The 15,959-nt window shown below is 37.4% G+C and overlaps 1 non-coding gene across 1 annotated transcript; it reads right to left on the bottom strand.

The window, feature by feature from the left end:
- Positions 1 to 1,449: 1,449 nt before the first annotated feature.
- Positions 1,450 to 1,556, bottom strand: LOC145168045 (small nucleolar RNA R71). Its single transcript, XR_013741639.1, has one exon. It is a non-coding gene; the product is annotated as a small nucleolar RNA R71 (small nucleolar RNA).
- Between the last annotated feature and the right edge of the window lie 14,403 nt (positions 1,557 to 15,959).

Consider the following 15,959-nt stretch of genomic DNA (forward strand, 5'->3'; position numbering starts at 1 on the left):
CTATAACTGAACCGGGAGTACTCTAGTTTTCTCATTTTAATTAATAAATCTCCAAGTTTTTGTTTGATTTTTACTTTAATCTTTTCCGTGACAATTGCTAGTAATACTTTTCTCTTTATTTATTACTTTGACACAATGTTTAACCACGAACTCCTTGTGGATTCGACCCGACTTACCCTATCTACTTAGGTTAGTTGGTTTATTTTTGATTGATATAACGACCTCGATCAAAATTTGGCGCCGTTGCCGGGGAGATTGTGCGCTTGAGCTATTGTGTTTAAGTAGTTATAGTCTTTTACTTACATTTTCAATTCTCGTTTGCAGTTCACGTTTTGTTTTATTTGTGTGGTGCAGGCACACCGGTGCATGCATACAAGACATAGCGGACGCTCTTCACCGCTTGCATTTGATCCGGAAATCGAACGAACAGCTCGCTCAAATCGGGTCGCCAGAAGGAACATCAACACTATGAGTGTAGATAACGTTGTCGTGGAAGATGTGGTCGAGGGGCATGAGGATGCAGCCAATAATCCTCCACCACTAGTTCCACCACCAGCTCCTCAATTCCCAAACAACAACAATGGGAATAATGGAAATAACAACAATGCCGGTGCACCAATCATCCAACCAGTGCAACCACAACCGAATAGAAACAACCGTGGCCAAAATGGTGGGAACGGAGGAAATTGGGCACAAAATATGGGAGGCAATGTAGGAAACCACAACGGTGGTAATGTTAGAAATCAAAACCAAAATCCTAGAAATGTTGGTCCTCAATTCGGTAATGGTGGTAACGAGGATGACTGGGATTTTGATGATGGAAGTGACAACGGACTTGGTTGGAATCAGAACCACAATGGTGGTAATAGGCGGAATCAAGGCAATCGGGGTGGAAACGGGAACTACAACAATAACTGGAACAACCAGAATTTCCCCAATGGTGGCAACAATGACTACAACGATGGGTTCGGAAATCAAGGCTTTGGGAATCAATATCGAAGGAATCCAAATGGTGGATTCAACAATGCAAATGGAGGATACTACAACGAAGGTAACCAATTCCCTCATCTTTACTTTCCGCAGCCTAATAGACAATCTGTGGCATCTCATTTTCAGCCAGGAGAGTATGATGATGCTTCACCTATACTCTTCGCGGAAGGAAATGAGCATCATGTGGAAGTAAGACCACAACTAATTAGTGTCTTACCCGTCTTTAGAGGCCATAAAACTGATGATCCATACAATCACCTCTATGAGTTCCTTGCAATTGCTAACGCGAATAATCCGCGAGGAACTAATAGAGATTCATTTAGACTTCACTTATTTCCGTTCACTTTAAAATAAAAAGCTAAGTATTGGTTCACTTCTCTTGCCCCCCATAGTATTACTACTTGGGAGCAATTAAAAACTAAATTTTTGCAAGAGTTTTACCCTGCTAGTAAAACAACGGAAATAAGAAAAGCTATACAAGATTTTGCACAAAAACCCAATGAAGAATTTCATGATGCATTTGAACACCTCAAGGAATTGTTGCGTTCATGTCCCCATCATGAATTTCCCCGTTGGCAACTTGTACGTTTCTTTTATGATGGAGTCGACACTGCCAATCAAACCATGATTAATGCCTCATCTGGCGGCACTATTATGATGCAAGATAGTGAAGACGCTTGGCGATTCTTGGAGCAGTTGAGTCATGGTTCAAAAACCAATTACTCAGATAAGAAACGGGACAACCCAGTTTCATCTGCTGCTTCAGTTGGACTAGACAAAAACTGGAAAAATGAAGTCAAATCTGATATTAATTCTTTAAATAAAAAATTTGACTTACTACTCTCTAGTCTAGGCAAAGAGAAAGGTGTGTTTTTTTCGCAGGGACAGAAGATATGTGTAAGCTGTGGAGATTCAGGACACATTGCAGATGAGTGCATGAGAAGTCAAGAGGAAATCAGTCAAGTGCACGGCTATGGTCAATTCCAAAATAATCCACGATCATTCAATCGGAACTACAACCAAGGCGGGAACTACAACAACAATGGGAATTTAAACAACAACAACCGTCAAGGGAATTACCAAAACCAAAATCAGCCAAAACAGTTCCAGCAGTCCAACTTTAACCAGGGTGGAACATCAAAGAAGGAGGAAACGGATGGCAACAAGTTGGACAAAATCATGGAGTTCATAACCCAAACATATCAGAAAGTCGACACTAACTCCAAGTCCATAGCTGCTATCGAAAAGCAGATTGCTCAACTGGCGGAGCAAATTGGGAAAAGAGAAGATGGCAAGTTTCCAAGCACTACAACAGTCAACCCATATCACACCCAAAGACCTGGAAAAAAGCATCAAGTGAATGAAGTAATCACCTTGCGTAGTGGGAAAAAGGTTGACAACAAGGTAAGTGCTCCTACTTTAGATAACGACAGTGACACTGAGGTCGTTTTTGATGAAAAAGAAGAGTTTGAGAAAGGTTTCAAATCTGAGAAACAAAAAGTAGTTAAGGGTAAAGATGACTCTAAAGTTAGGGAGCATGGTGTGGAGGTTAATACCGCACCATACCCTTCGGCTTTAGAGAAACCGGCATCCTTCCCTTTTGGGAAGCGAGGGCCGAAAATGGAAGACATGTGGGATCTATTTAGTCAAGTTAAAATAAATATCCCGTTAGTCAAACTTATTAAGGAGGTACCTTCTTATGCTAAATTTTTGAAGGATTTGTGTGTTCAAAAATGCAAACTCCAAGCACACCTCCCTAAAAAGATTGACTTAACCGAGCATGCAAGTTCCATAATATCAAATAAACTTCCACCCAAGCTTAAAGATCCCGGAACACCTTTAATTTCTGTTACCCTAGGTAATATTAATATCAAAAAGGCGCTCCTTGATCTTGGAGCTAGTGTTAATATAATCCCGGGAAATCTTTTTGATCAACATGACTTAGGCACTCTGGAACAAACTGATATTATTTTACGATTGGCCGATAAGTCAACAAAAATTCCCCGGGGTATCTTATCAGATGTCATCATTAAGGTGGAAGATTTTTATTACCCAGTTGATTTTCTTGTTCTTGACACTGAAAGCACCTATAAAGAAAGTCAACCTTCTATTATTTTGGGTCGCCCGTTTTTGGCAACAATAAATGCACAAATTAATTGTAGAACGGGTGCCATGGATATCTCTTTTGGAAATAGGAAACTTAGAATTAATATTTTTAATACGTTTCCTAACTCACCATCAGATTATGAATGTTATCGTGTGGATGTGGTTGATGACTTAGTGCATCAATTCACTCCTAAAATCCTACACCCCGATCCGTTGGAGTTTTTTCTTTCTAATGACAGGGACGAAGTTTTAGAGTTAGATGACATCAAGATGGTTGAGGAGGCATTTGAAAATGCTATTGAGCAAGAGAGGCCACCATGGAGTTATCAAGTTGAAAAATTGCCAACAAGTTTTTTGGACCCACTTAAGCCATCTTTGGAGGAGCCACCCACTCTTGAACTTAAAACTCTTCCTTCACATCTTAAATACTCTTTTTAGGATCTAATGAGAACTTACCAATTATCATATCTTCTGATTTGACAGGTCCACAGGAGGAAGCATTACTGAAGGTGCTTTCCAAGTACAAGGGAGCAATTGGATGGACCATAGCAGACTTAAAGGGAATTAGTCCAGCCACATGTATGCATCGAATCATCACTGAAGCTGGAGCAAAGCCATCCCGAGATGCACAACGAAGGCTCAACCCAAATCTGCGAGAAGTTGTTAAAAAGGAGGTGCTGAAATGGCTTGATGCGGGTATTATCTACCCAATATCTGATAGTGATTGGGGGAGCCCGACACAGACAGTGCCAAAGAAGTCGGGCATTACAGTGGTGGATACAGAAGATGGAGAGAAGATCTCAACAAGACCGGTCATCGGATGGAGAGTTTGCATCGATTATCGCAAGCTCAATGCTGCAACATCAAAGGACCATTTCCCTCTCCCTTTTATTGATCAGATTATTGAAAAATTGTCCGGGAAAAAGTTTTATTGCTTTTTGGATGGATACTCGGGGTATAATCAAATTGCCATCCACCCCGAAGATCAATCCAAAACCACATTCACATGTCCCTATGGCACCTTTGCTTTCCGAAGGATGCCATTTGGCTTGTGTAATGCCCCCGCCACATTCCAAAGATGTATGATGGCTATTTTTTCAGACATGGTGGGGGACTCATTAGAAATTTTCATGGATGATTTTTCAATTTTTGGATCTTCTTTTGAGACATGCTTAAACCAACTAGAAAAAGTTTTAAAACGTTGTATCGAGTCTAATTTGGTTTTAAGTTGGGAGAAGAGTCATTTCATGGTAAAGGAGGGAATTGTACTTGGTCATGTTGTCTCCGAGCGTGGTTTTGAAGTCGACCGGGCCAAAGTACAAATTATTTCTACTCTTCCCCCACCCACTTCGGTAAAAGGTGTCCGTTCTTTTCTTGGGCATGCCGGCTTTTATCGAAGATTTATCAAGGATTTTAGTGCAATCTCAAAACCTCTTTGTAATTTACTTTTAAAAGACGCACCATTTTCCTTTGATAAAGCATGTCTTGAATCTTTTACCACATTAAAGAACAAACTTGTTGAAGCCCCTATCTTGCAATCACCCGATTGGACTTTACCTTTCGAAATTATGTGTGATGCGAGTGATTACGCGGTAGGGGCAGTTTTGGGACAACGGGTGAATAAAAAACCCGTTGCAATTTGTTATGCGAGCAAAACTTTTTCGGATGCACAATTGAATTACACTACTACCGAAAAAGAGTTGCTTGCGGTCGTGTTTGCACTTGACAAATTTAGATCTTACATATGGGGATCTAAAGTTGTAATTTTTACAGACCATAGTGCCATTCGCCACCTCTTGGAAAAGAAGGATGCCAAACCACGTCTCATAAGATGGATCCTTCTTCTTCAAGAGTTTGATCTTGAAATTCGGGACAAAAAGGGTTCCGAAAATGTTGTGGCGGATCATTTATCTAGAATAATTAATAATGATAACTCAACGGAAGTTATTCAAGAAAACTTTCCGGATGAGCATATTCTTGCTGTCAAAACTATACCATGGTTTGCTAATTTAGTGAATTACTTTGTGACAGGGGAAACTCCATCATATTGGACGGCTCAACAAAGGAGGTTCTTCCACTCTCAAACAAAATACTACATATGGGAGGACCCGGATCTTTTCAAAATTGGAGCGGATCAAGTGATTAGGAGATGTGTACCACTTACGGAGCAAGAAGACATTCTTCGACACTACCATTCATATGCATGTGGAGGGCATTTTAGTGCCAAAAAGACAGGTCACCGGGTTCTACAAAGCGGTTTTTTCTGGCCCTCTATTTTTAAAGATGCACATACATTCGTTAAAGCTTGTATTCGTTGCCAACAAGTTGGGGGGATCTCACGACGGGACATGATGCCAATGACCCCAATTTTAGTAATTGAAATTTTTGATGTATGGGGCATTGATTTCATGGGCCCGTTCCCCGTTTCTTTTGGCAATCTATACATTCTTGTAACCGTTGATTATGTATCAAAAGGGGTCGAAGCCGAGGCTACACGCACGAATGACCATAGTGTTGTTTGTAAATTTGTCAAAAAGAACATCTTTTCTAGACATGGAATCCCTCGAACTATTATTAGTGACGGGGGTTCCCATTTTAAAAATTGGCATTTTGCAAAGTTACTAAAACACTATGGTGTCACACATAGGATAGCCACTCCATATCACCCACAAACAAGTGGACAAGTAGAAGTGTCAAATAGGGAAATAAAACGAATCTTGGAAAAGACTGTTCGTCCCGACCGAAAAGATTGGTCATTAAGATTAGATGTTGCATTATGGGCATATCGAACAGCCTATAAGACGTCCATTGGCATGTCCCCGTATCGGCTTGTTTATGGAAAGCCATGCCATCTTCCGGTGGAGTTGGAACACCGTGCCATGTGGGCCATAAAAAATGCTAACTTTGAATTGAGTGATGCAGGTACGGAAAGAAAACTCAAACTTGTTGAATTGGAAGAGATTCGAAAAGAAGCTTATGAAAGCTCAAGGATCTATAAAGAAAAGACGAAAGCATTTAACGATCGACATATTGTCCGAAAACAAATTTTTGAAGGGCAATTGGTGTGGTTATTTAATTCTCGTCTCAAACTCTTCCCCGGGAAGCTTCGGAGTAAATGGAGTGGACCTTTTGTGGTGACAAATGTGGCAGATCATGGAGCCATTGAAATCAAGGACACGAAAGGCGGTGAACCATTCAAGGTAAACGGACAAAGACTCAAACCTTACATTCGAATGGTAGATGGCGAAACGATACTTGTTGAGAAAACAACACTCGAGGTACCTCAATATTCAGAAACAACTTAGTCGAGGTATACCGTCCGGCTGAAGACGTAAAACTTAGCGCTTTACGGGAGGCAACCCGTGATTTAATGTGTTTTATTTATTTCTATTTTTATTTATTTATTTTTATTTTTATTTTTATTATTTTTATCTTATGTTATTATTATTATTATTAATTTTTTTTCTAAACTATTTTTGTATCGAGGACGATCCAACGTTCTAAGTTGGGGAGGGGAATAGAAAGATATGATAATTTGTTATATAAAAAAAAATTAGACGATGGGTGATTAGAAGCGAAACAAATCAAATGAGAAATAAATTTTTCATTTTAATTGTTGTCACCTTCAACGGTAGTTTAAAAAAAAAGGAAAAGAATATATATATATATATATATATATATATATATATATATATATATATATATATATATATATATATATATATATTTCTCTTATGTTATTTAATCCTACATAGGAAATGACACGGTGGTGGTGGGTTGAATAATTTGTCATCATATGTCAAAGCTAGAATTACTATCCACTTTACTTATTGTCAGAAAACCCATTCCTCATGCAGCATAAATACAAACCCTCTTCAACTTTTCAGAAAAATTAAAGCTGCCAACCATTTTGACTTTTTGTTTACAGGAAACAATGAGTTTGGAAGGGCTTATAGTTGAGAAGAAGGTGAACAGGGAAGTCTTTGAAGGATATGGAGTGACAGAATGCTTCGATCAACTTGGATGGAGCGGAGTATTGGACTTTTCAGGACACGAGATTTATGCAGATGCAGTTAGACAGTGGATGGCAAGTGTGAGAAGGGTGAATAAAAGAAGAAAAGCAGATGTTCAACTAATTGGAAGCGTGAATGGACGGGAGTATGTGCTCACAGTAGATTTGTTGCGAGATCTATTCAACATTGACACAGGAACAGAGGAGAAAAACTCTAGAGATGAGAGGACCTTCTATGATTGTCTTGAAGACGCTACCATAGCGGGTGATGGGATATTGAATTCAGATATATGGCATCACCGCCTAGCTACCATCTTCAACCTCACTGAGACTCAAGCAGGATCGTATCACAAATATAAAAGGATTGAACTCAAGCCTTTAGCCAAGGTCCTTTACAGAATTGTGGTGACAAATGTAAACCCCCGTATGAGCGATCAAAGTAAGGTTCGACACCGCGATGTCACAGTCATTTACGACCTTATGACAGGAGAACTTGAGCTCTCATATGCATACATTGTCATGAACAACATATGGAGTGCATTTACCAATCAGGAAAGGACATCTATCCCCCATGCATATCTCCTATCTGTTGCCCTCCATCACTTGGGAGCAATTTCTGAAAGCATTTCTCCAGTATTGATAGATAGACGAGCTCAAGGGATAACACTTGGTAGCTTCTCGAAATTAAAATTCAAAAAGACTCGGGAGGGAGGAGTGATAAAGGATAATGATACAGGCTTGAAATATATCCACCCATTGGATTCTGATGAAGAAACATCGCCATTAGAGAAAGATCGTATGCATCGTTATGATATTCGATATAAGTGGAAGAAAAATGCAAAACACAATCAACAACCGGGAGAAAGAACATCTTCTTCTGTGACCTTGGATTGTGAAGACATGGCTAGAGCATTACAAGAGATTCGAGGGGATATTCATGAATTTCGAGAAGAGACGAGAGAAGAACTTAGGGAGATACGTATCGGTCAGCGGGCTCAGACATACTTAGGTGAATGTTACCGGAACGAAGAACTTCAAAGATGGGTTAACCTAGACCTCATGCAGACAGATAGGCCACAATACCCACCACCGGTAACACCTGCATATTACCCCCATGATTACTCGTCACAACAAGTTGGCCCTCGTATGCAGGTACCTCTACCCCCCAGGAATGAAGATCAAGGACCGTTTCAATCTTTCTTTTACGGGATCTTCGGGCAACAACCCCCACCGTAACCATGATACCCTCCACAGCCGCCTCCGCAGTGAACTTTGGTGAGACCCTCTTTTGATTTTTATTTTTATGGTTGTGTGATGAAGACTTGTTCTTTTTATTAATTTTTTTTTCTTTTGATTTTCATGTCTTTATTTGTGATGAATGTACTGCTATTAAACTTATTCTTCTTATTATTATTATTATTATTCTCTCTTAGGGTTGGTTCTATGAAATATATGATGAGTTAGTAGCATCTCTATATCTTGAATGTGACTCATCAAGATGGAAAATGATAGGAGTTTCGTACATCAAGTCATAATATCTATTTAATATTGATTTTGTGGGTTGCTCAGCCGATTTGGAAAATTTATATATATATATATATATATATATATATATATATATATATTTATGTGAAACACCCAAGTGTTTGAAAAATGAAGGTTTTTGGCTCGAGCCTACGATCTTTCAATTGAGGACCCAACCGAACAACATGTGTCATCACGCTCTGAGTACTTGGTCTTACTTACTCCTGCGCCTTTGGGGTTGGGAGGGGTATATTATTGTTTTCACACAACCAAAAAGCATCATAAGACATTGAAGAACTTCAAAGTATATATATTCAAGCTAAAGTCAAATACAAAGATGATCAAATCCGATGAAGCATCAAAGAACTTGAAGAATGCACAATCAAGACAAATACGAAGAAAAGTTCAAGTTGAAAGTTGAAGATATTGTGTGAAACAATATGTGACCCCTCGATAGTGGGAGTGTATGGGTTGGTCCATTAAGTGTTACCGACCGCGCTAACTATGTTAGTGAACCTTGAAAAGGGGACTTTGGCAATGAGTTCAACTGATTACTCATGAGGTTGATTATTGGAAAGAGTTCAAAAAGTGAAGGGTTTCAAACAACAAAGTAAAATAAGCATAACATGTGTTTTGAATTTAAAAGTCTGGATAAGAAACTAATAATCCCCAAAATCAATGTATTGTGCTATTGAAAATATTGTGATAAAATGTATGGAATTCGTGATTCCATTGAGTTTTTCTTAGGATAAGAGAGTAAGACTACGCTGATTATTTCAGGCCAATCTCGGGACGAGTTTGGAATAAAGTTGGGGAGGTTTGATAAGTCTATTTTGTGAATATACTAAATTGTCATAAATCCGTTGAATTGATGTATAATTGTCCAAGAATGGGCCTACTTTGATTATGTTTTGGATGAAGTTTTCAGGAATGAAATCTAGAAGAAATTAATAGAAAATGCATGGAAAATGAAGCAAGATACTATGTGGGAAGGTGCGGACGAAAGAATCGAACTTGGAAGTTTGCGGAAGGAAGAATGACAAAATAATCTTTCGTCAACGTCCCACATAAGCGTCCTGGGACTCTGACCCATGCATAGGACATCCTTTCTTAACAGGGATTTTTGGTAGAATGGGAGTTCAGCGTCCTACTTAGTGTCCCGCATCAGCATCGTATGGCACTCTTAGCGTCCCGGTTAGCGTCCCAGGACGTCGAGATGTTTTTATGTGTCAATCTTATCCTATTTAAAGAAAAAAAAACCTAATCGGATTCCATCCTAGCCCCGACGATTTTTCTGCAATTTGGAGGGTTCCAACCTCCGATTTTGAGACCTTTTTCCTGCGTTTTTGAGGCTTCTAAACCCTTGGAAACATTTGGAAACACAAATCCATTCCATTTCAATCCGGATTCAAGGCAAGATTCGATTCAATTCATCATCAAGCAACATTTGAAGATCATTCAACCGGTGATTCTCATCAATTTTAGTAACTTTCAGAAACGATTACTTCTTCCCAAGATTTATTTGTTTCATATTTTGATAATCATTAGGTTACAATTGTTGGATGATTTTAAGTTTGTTTATGAATTCTATTATGCAGTTCAATCATTTCATCAAAGTTATTGTTTTTATGAATTTAATGGAAGGTTAAATCATTAGGGTTACTTCCGGGGATGTTTAAGACTTTTGGATGAACACACTTGATTATTACTTAATTCTAATTAATTTCAATTGTTATTTTATGCTTCATATGATGATCTTTGGTAATGATAAGTGAAATTGGGTTGTATGAATTGTTTGATGTCATAATTAAGATAGTCTATTGTCAATTCATCATTTGTTCCAAGTTCAATTAGTTTAGGAATAAAGACAAGTGCTTGAATCAACATATATTATTCCAATTTATGATATTGAATCTTAATATGGTAATAGGTAGTCGTAAGACATTTTATTGCTAGTTCACTAATTGTTCCCAATTCACTTAGACATAAAGGAGTAAGACAACTAGTTGAATGAACATATTGTGTATCCAAACTATGTATTACAAGTTAATAAACCCCAATTGCATCTAAGTAATTGAATTAGGATTCTAGGGAAGAAAGTGTGTGAATCTAAACTGTCTATAACTGAACCGGGAGTACTCTAGTTTTCTCATTTTAATTAATAAATCTCCAAGTTTTTGTTTGATTTTTACTTTAATCTTTTCCGTGACAATTGCTAGTAATACTTTTCTCTTTATTTATTACTTTGACACAATGTTTAACCACGAACTCCTTGTGGATTCGACCCGACTTACCCTATCTACTTAGGTTAGTTGGTTTATTTTTGATTGATATAACGACCTCGATCACTTATTGTCTCTAAATTAACTAGCCCGGATCTACGGGCGTTACAATTATCTCCCCCTTAGGATGATTACGTCTCGGAATCATCAACGAAACAGGGCTGTATAATGACTCCATACGTTATCTCTTCATCACAAATCAAACATCAAATCACATGCTTCAAGTCAAACAATCAATATGTTTTGAACAAGAACTAGAAATTAGGGTTTCTTAGCCATACATGGCTAAGAACAAATCAAACAATAATAAAGATGGAATTGAAATGCTTAATACTTACTAAATGGAAATCAAAAGTGTTTGGAATGATTAATAGCCTTTAAGAACTCCCAAAATTCTCCCAAAATTGCCCAAAGTTGTTCCAGAAACCGTCTCTACCCATAAAATGACGTCTTCCCTTCTTTTAGTAAGTGTTCACGTGCTTGCCATAAGACCATGCATTTTTAGCATGGTCATGCCTTTTGCCCATGTGTTTTGGCATGGCCATTTGTCTTGACCATGTGTTTTTGGCATGGCTCATGCTTTTTGCTAAAAGTCCAATACTGTTGCCTTCATCTTCAGTCTAGCTTCACCACGAGTCATGTTGCTCAAATATAAGATGATAAAGGACAAACATGACCTGTATCAGTGTGACATGAACCGTGTTTCGAACGTAGTCCTTTGCTCTGATAATAATGCAACAATGACTCAGGTTATGTCTTCATGTTTTCTTCCATGGAATGAACAATTCATCTTCTCTTCATGCTCCAAAGCTCCATGCTCCACGTTCCATGCTTCCAAGCTCCAAGCTCCACGCTCCATATTGTCTGCAAAATAAATAAAAAATAGTGAAGTACCAGACATTCTTAATGAAACATGCAGTTGCCCAAATAATTAACTAAATGCAAGAATGATAAAGTAGAATGCTATGAAAGGACGGAAATAAACATGAAAAATAGTTGCATAAAATGCACCTATCAATTGCATTGAAGCCTCCTCAATCAACTTGCTGCTATCTATGAACTTGCTGAAGTGATCCAGAAGAATTGGTCTCTCTGTAATTATTTTCTCTGAAGTATTTCACAGCTGAAAGTGCTGATTTTCAAGAACCTTTACAAGAAGCCTTTACACCCAATGTGCGTTCAAGGTCAAATCTTTGAAGGAAGTCCAACTGTTCAAGATAAAGTCGTTCATGTAGAAATTCATATGTTCATCTTGAATTTTTGAAGAAATCGAATATTAAGGCTAAAAGTCAAGATCAAAGAGAAGATTGAAAAAAGAAAAGAAAGCTATAAACCAAGGGGGAGATTGTTAGGTCATAAATTGTGGTTTATACTTTTCTTGTCATAATCTATTAGAGTTCTCGGTCTAGGACCGAAAACACCATGTTTTGGTGTTGTTTGGACCGAAATCACATGTGATTTCGGTTAGGCTTAATGTTTTCTTGTTTGGGTTTTGGGTTGGGCCTTTGTTATTAGGTCTAGGTATATATACTGTTATTTTAGCCTTGTAAAGAGTCAGAGACGTTTTTGGGTGTTGCCATAAGCTAATGACGAATTTTAGAGAGAAACAAGAGAGAACCGAAGTGTAATCAGAATCTTATGTACCAGATTATCATCAATATAGTGTGCATTGAAGATTCATCTTGTGTTCTTGTTCCATATCATGTTTTGCATCATTCACTTGATTGGGATTCCGCACCATCATAGTGAATCTGATTGATACGTCACGATTTGGGTTTTACAATTGGTCTCAGAGCTAAGGATTGGTATCAATCGGGTTATTGCAAAATATTAACGGTTTTTCTTGGAGCTTCTTGGTGTTTTTTATTTTATTTTGAAAAAGTTTTTGCCATTTTTCTTTGTGTTCTTCACTATTTTAGGGAGTTTGATCGAATTTTGGAACAAATAATTGAAAATTTCGTGTTTTTCGCAAGTTTTGGCTGTTTTTGGTCAAAATTTTGCGAGAACTCGGCGGCAGAGCTCGGTTTTCGGATAAACCCTAGGAGTTTTTGTCGGCCAGCAGCGTATTCGGTTAGGGTTTGCGAAGTTCTCGGTGACGGCCCTCGTTCTCAGTCCGCAGCCTCGCGGTTCTCGGTGCGCCTCCAGTTCTCGGCCTGGTTTATGGTTGAGTGTATTCGATGCGATCCTTCTCGGTTAGGATTAGAAGCCTCGCATTCTCGGTCTAAAAACCAAATTTTCGGATTAAAAGCCTCGTTTTCGATCCAAAAGCCTTGTTTTTGGTCCAATAACCTCGTTTTCGGTCCTAAAGCTTCGTATTCGGTCAAAAAGCCACGTATTCGGTCAAATACCCTCTTTTTTGGTCTTGAAGCTTCATTCGTGGTCTAGAAACATTTGTTCTCGGTCAAGGTTATTCTTTGGACAAAAAGTTTGACTTTCAAGTTTGACCCTCAAGTTTGACTTTAAAGTTTGACTTTCGAGGATTCAAGTCAAAGGACATTTATTCTGGTTTTTGGTAAAAAAAACAAATTACAAAATCATATTCCTTTTGGTAAATTATGAGTTCTTACAACAACACAAAAGAGGTAAGTGAAACTTCCTGTACTCAAGCTTGTAGTGATAAAATTAAACATTATCGCGATTAATATGACTTATTGATTAGGGAAATTGAGGACCTTAAATATGAAAGATACACTCTTAAAAAGGCCCAAAAACCCTTAAAAGAAAAATTAGAGGCCCAAACAAAATATTTAAAAAGAATTAAGGAAGAATACATCATAAAATGTGAACACTATGATTATGCTCAAGAAAAGATTGTCAGTCTAAATGTCGAGCTTGACACATTGAAAATTAAGTTTGAAAATGCAGACTTTAATTTTAAAATGTTTGATGTGTTAAGTAAGAAAGTTGAGAGAATGATAGAAAAACAGTTAAAATTTAAAGATAATCAGAATAAGGGTCTAGGGTATCACAGTGTTCCACCTTCTTTCAATGATAACTATACCCCGCCCCTTGAAACGAATGAGGTATAGATACTTGCTCAGTATGGCCAGCCCCCTGTACCAGCTTCAGTTAAGAATGAACAGTATATGGGTGAAATAGACTCGTTCGTTTGAAAAACACCGATTGAGTTGAAATAGACTTAGGGATGAAATAGACTCGGAGGTGAAATAGACCTGTTCGACTGAAAAACACCGATTGAGTTGAAATAGATCCGGGGGTGAAATAGACCCGTTACAACTTCGAGCCGATATGTATGTATGTTATAGGGTATTTTGGGGAACTCACTACGTTTTTTGCATACTGTTTATGCTTAAAATGATTTTAGGTGCTTCTGGTTTCAAAATGAAGGGTCCGGCTTAATCGCACTACATCCCTTGGAGATTTATTCTAGCACTGAATGTTTACAAATTACTCTAATGTTTTGAGAATACTTTGACTCTGATCGTATATTGAAACAATGAATGAATGGTTTTGACTTATCCAAAATGAAAATTTTACTCAGTATTTTTGGGACGTTATTCTATATATATATATATATATATATATATATATATATATATATATATATTGAATATTTGATTCTTGAATATATCCTTTGGATTAACATGTTCTTGATATTATCTAGATAGAATAATCAGTTAGTGAATCACTACATTATAGGAAATCTTGTTAGCTACATTATAGGAAATCTTGTTATATACAAGGAGCTGCTAAAAACACCCCGATGGGGGTTCTTGCTGCCTTGTTTTCAGCACCAATTATTTTATGTCTATTTATTTCTTTTTTGAATCACTACATTTGGTCCATGCGTTTTTCCCAGATCTGAAGTTTAGTCCTTAAGTTTAAAAAATTTCACAGATGGTCCCTATGCTTTCAAAACTTTTGATGTTTGGTCCTTAATGTTGACTCCATTAAGCTTTATCTGTTAACTGAAGGGCATTTTCATCATTTCACTACCAGAGAGACCATTTATGAAGTTTTTGTTATATATATATATATATATATATATATATATATATATATATATTTAGTATACAAAGGGTCTCTCTCTCTCTCTCTCTCTCTATATATATATATATATATATATATATATATATATATATATATATATATATATATATATATATATATATATATCATTCTCGGGAATTAGACAATACTGACCAAAATCAAACTCCCCCAATCACCACCACCAATCTCTCTTCCAACTCCTCCTCCCTAACGTCACTACCATTGTCTCCTTGCAATTGGAACCATTCCTACATAATCACCACTGCCCCTAATTTCTCCTCCTCCCATGAACCAAGAAGGTTCTAAATACTGATCATTGGAAAAAAAGATATGAAGGTTTTTGTAACCTAAAGATTATTGATTGCAGTCATCCGAGAACCAGATGCGAGAACTAAAGAGAAGAAAATGAGTAAACAAATTGACTTTCTTTAATGTCTGCAACAAAGTGAAATCCTCCCATCTCCGTTGACCTCTCTTCTTCTTCACCTTCACAACTCCATTCGTAAATGAGAGATTCTCATCTCCTATTTGCGTCTGGAAGTGAATCGATTTCTGAAGTTGTTTCATCTCCTAATTCACTTAAATTGACTTCAAGGTTCTGATTCTCGATGAGAAGCGGTTCTTCCATGAGACCATTAGATTTTGGGGAGAATAAAACTAAAAGTCATGAATTGGTAAATATCATATTTTAGAAAATGAATACCTCTGATTCAGGTTTCTAATCGGTAAATAAACACTTCACCCTTAAAGTTTGTTCAATGTAGAAGAAATAAGAGGACAGTAATGTATGTAGAGTCAGAATTCATGAAGTAGAAATAAATTGATTGAAAATTTAAAATATGAACCCAAGTTTCAATAGATGCTGAGTTGGATAATTTGCTTGTTCTTCGAATTGGCAAAATTAAATATTAATGACGACGACAACCAAAACCCGATGCATAGGACTAAAGTTCCCCCACATAATAGCTTCATTGGGCCTCAATCCATGAGAGGAATGGAATCGCCAATTGTTGGGTGGTGGGCTACAAACTCAT

The sequence above is a fragment of the Lactuca virosa genome, chromosome 3 (assembly GCF_052849685.1).
Source record: "Lactuca virosa cultivar CGN04683 chromosome 3, Lactuca_virosa_CGN04683_v6, whole genome shotgun sequence".
NCBI lineage: Eukaryota > Viridiplantae > Streptophyta > Magnoliopsida > Asterales > Asteraceae > Lactuca > Lactuca virosa.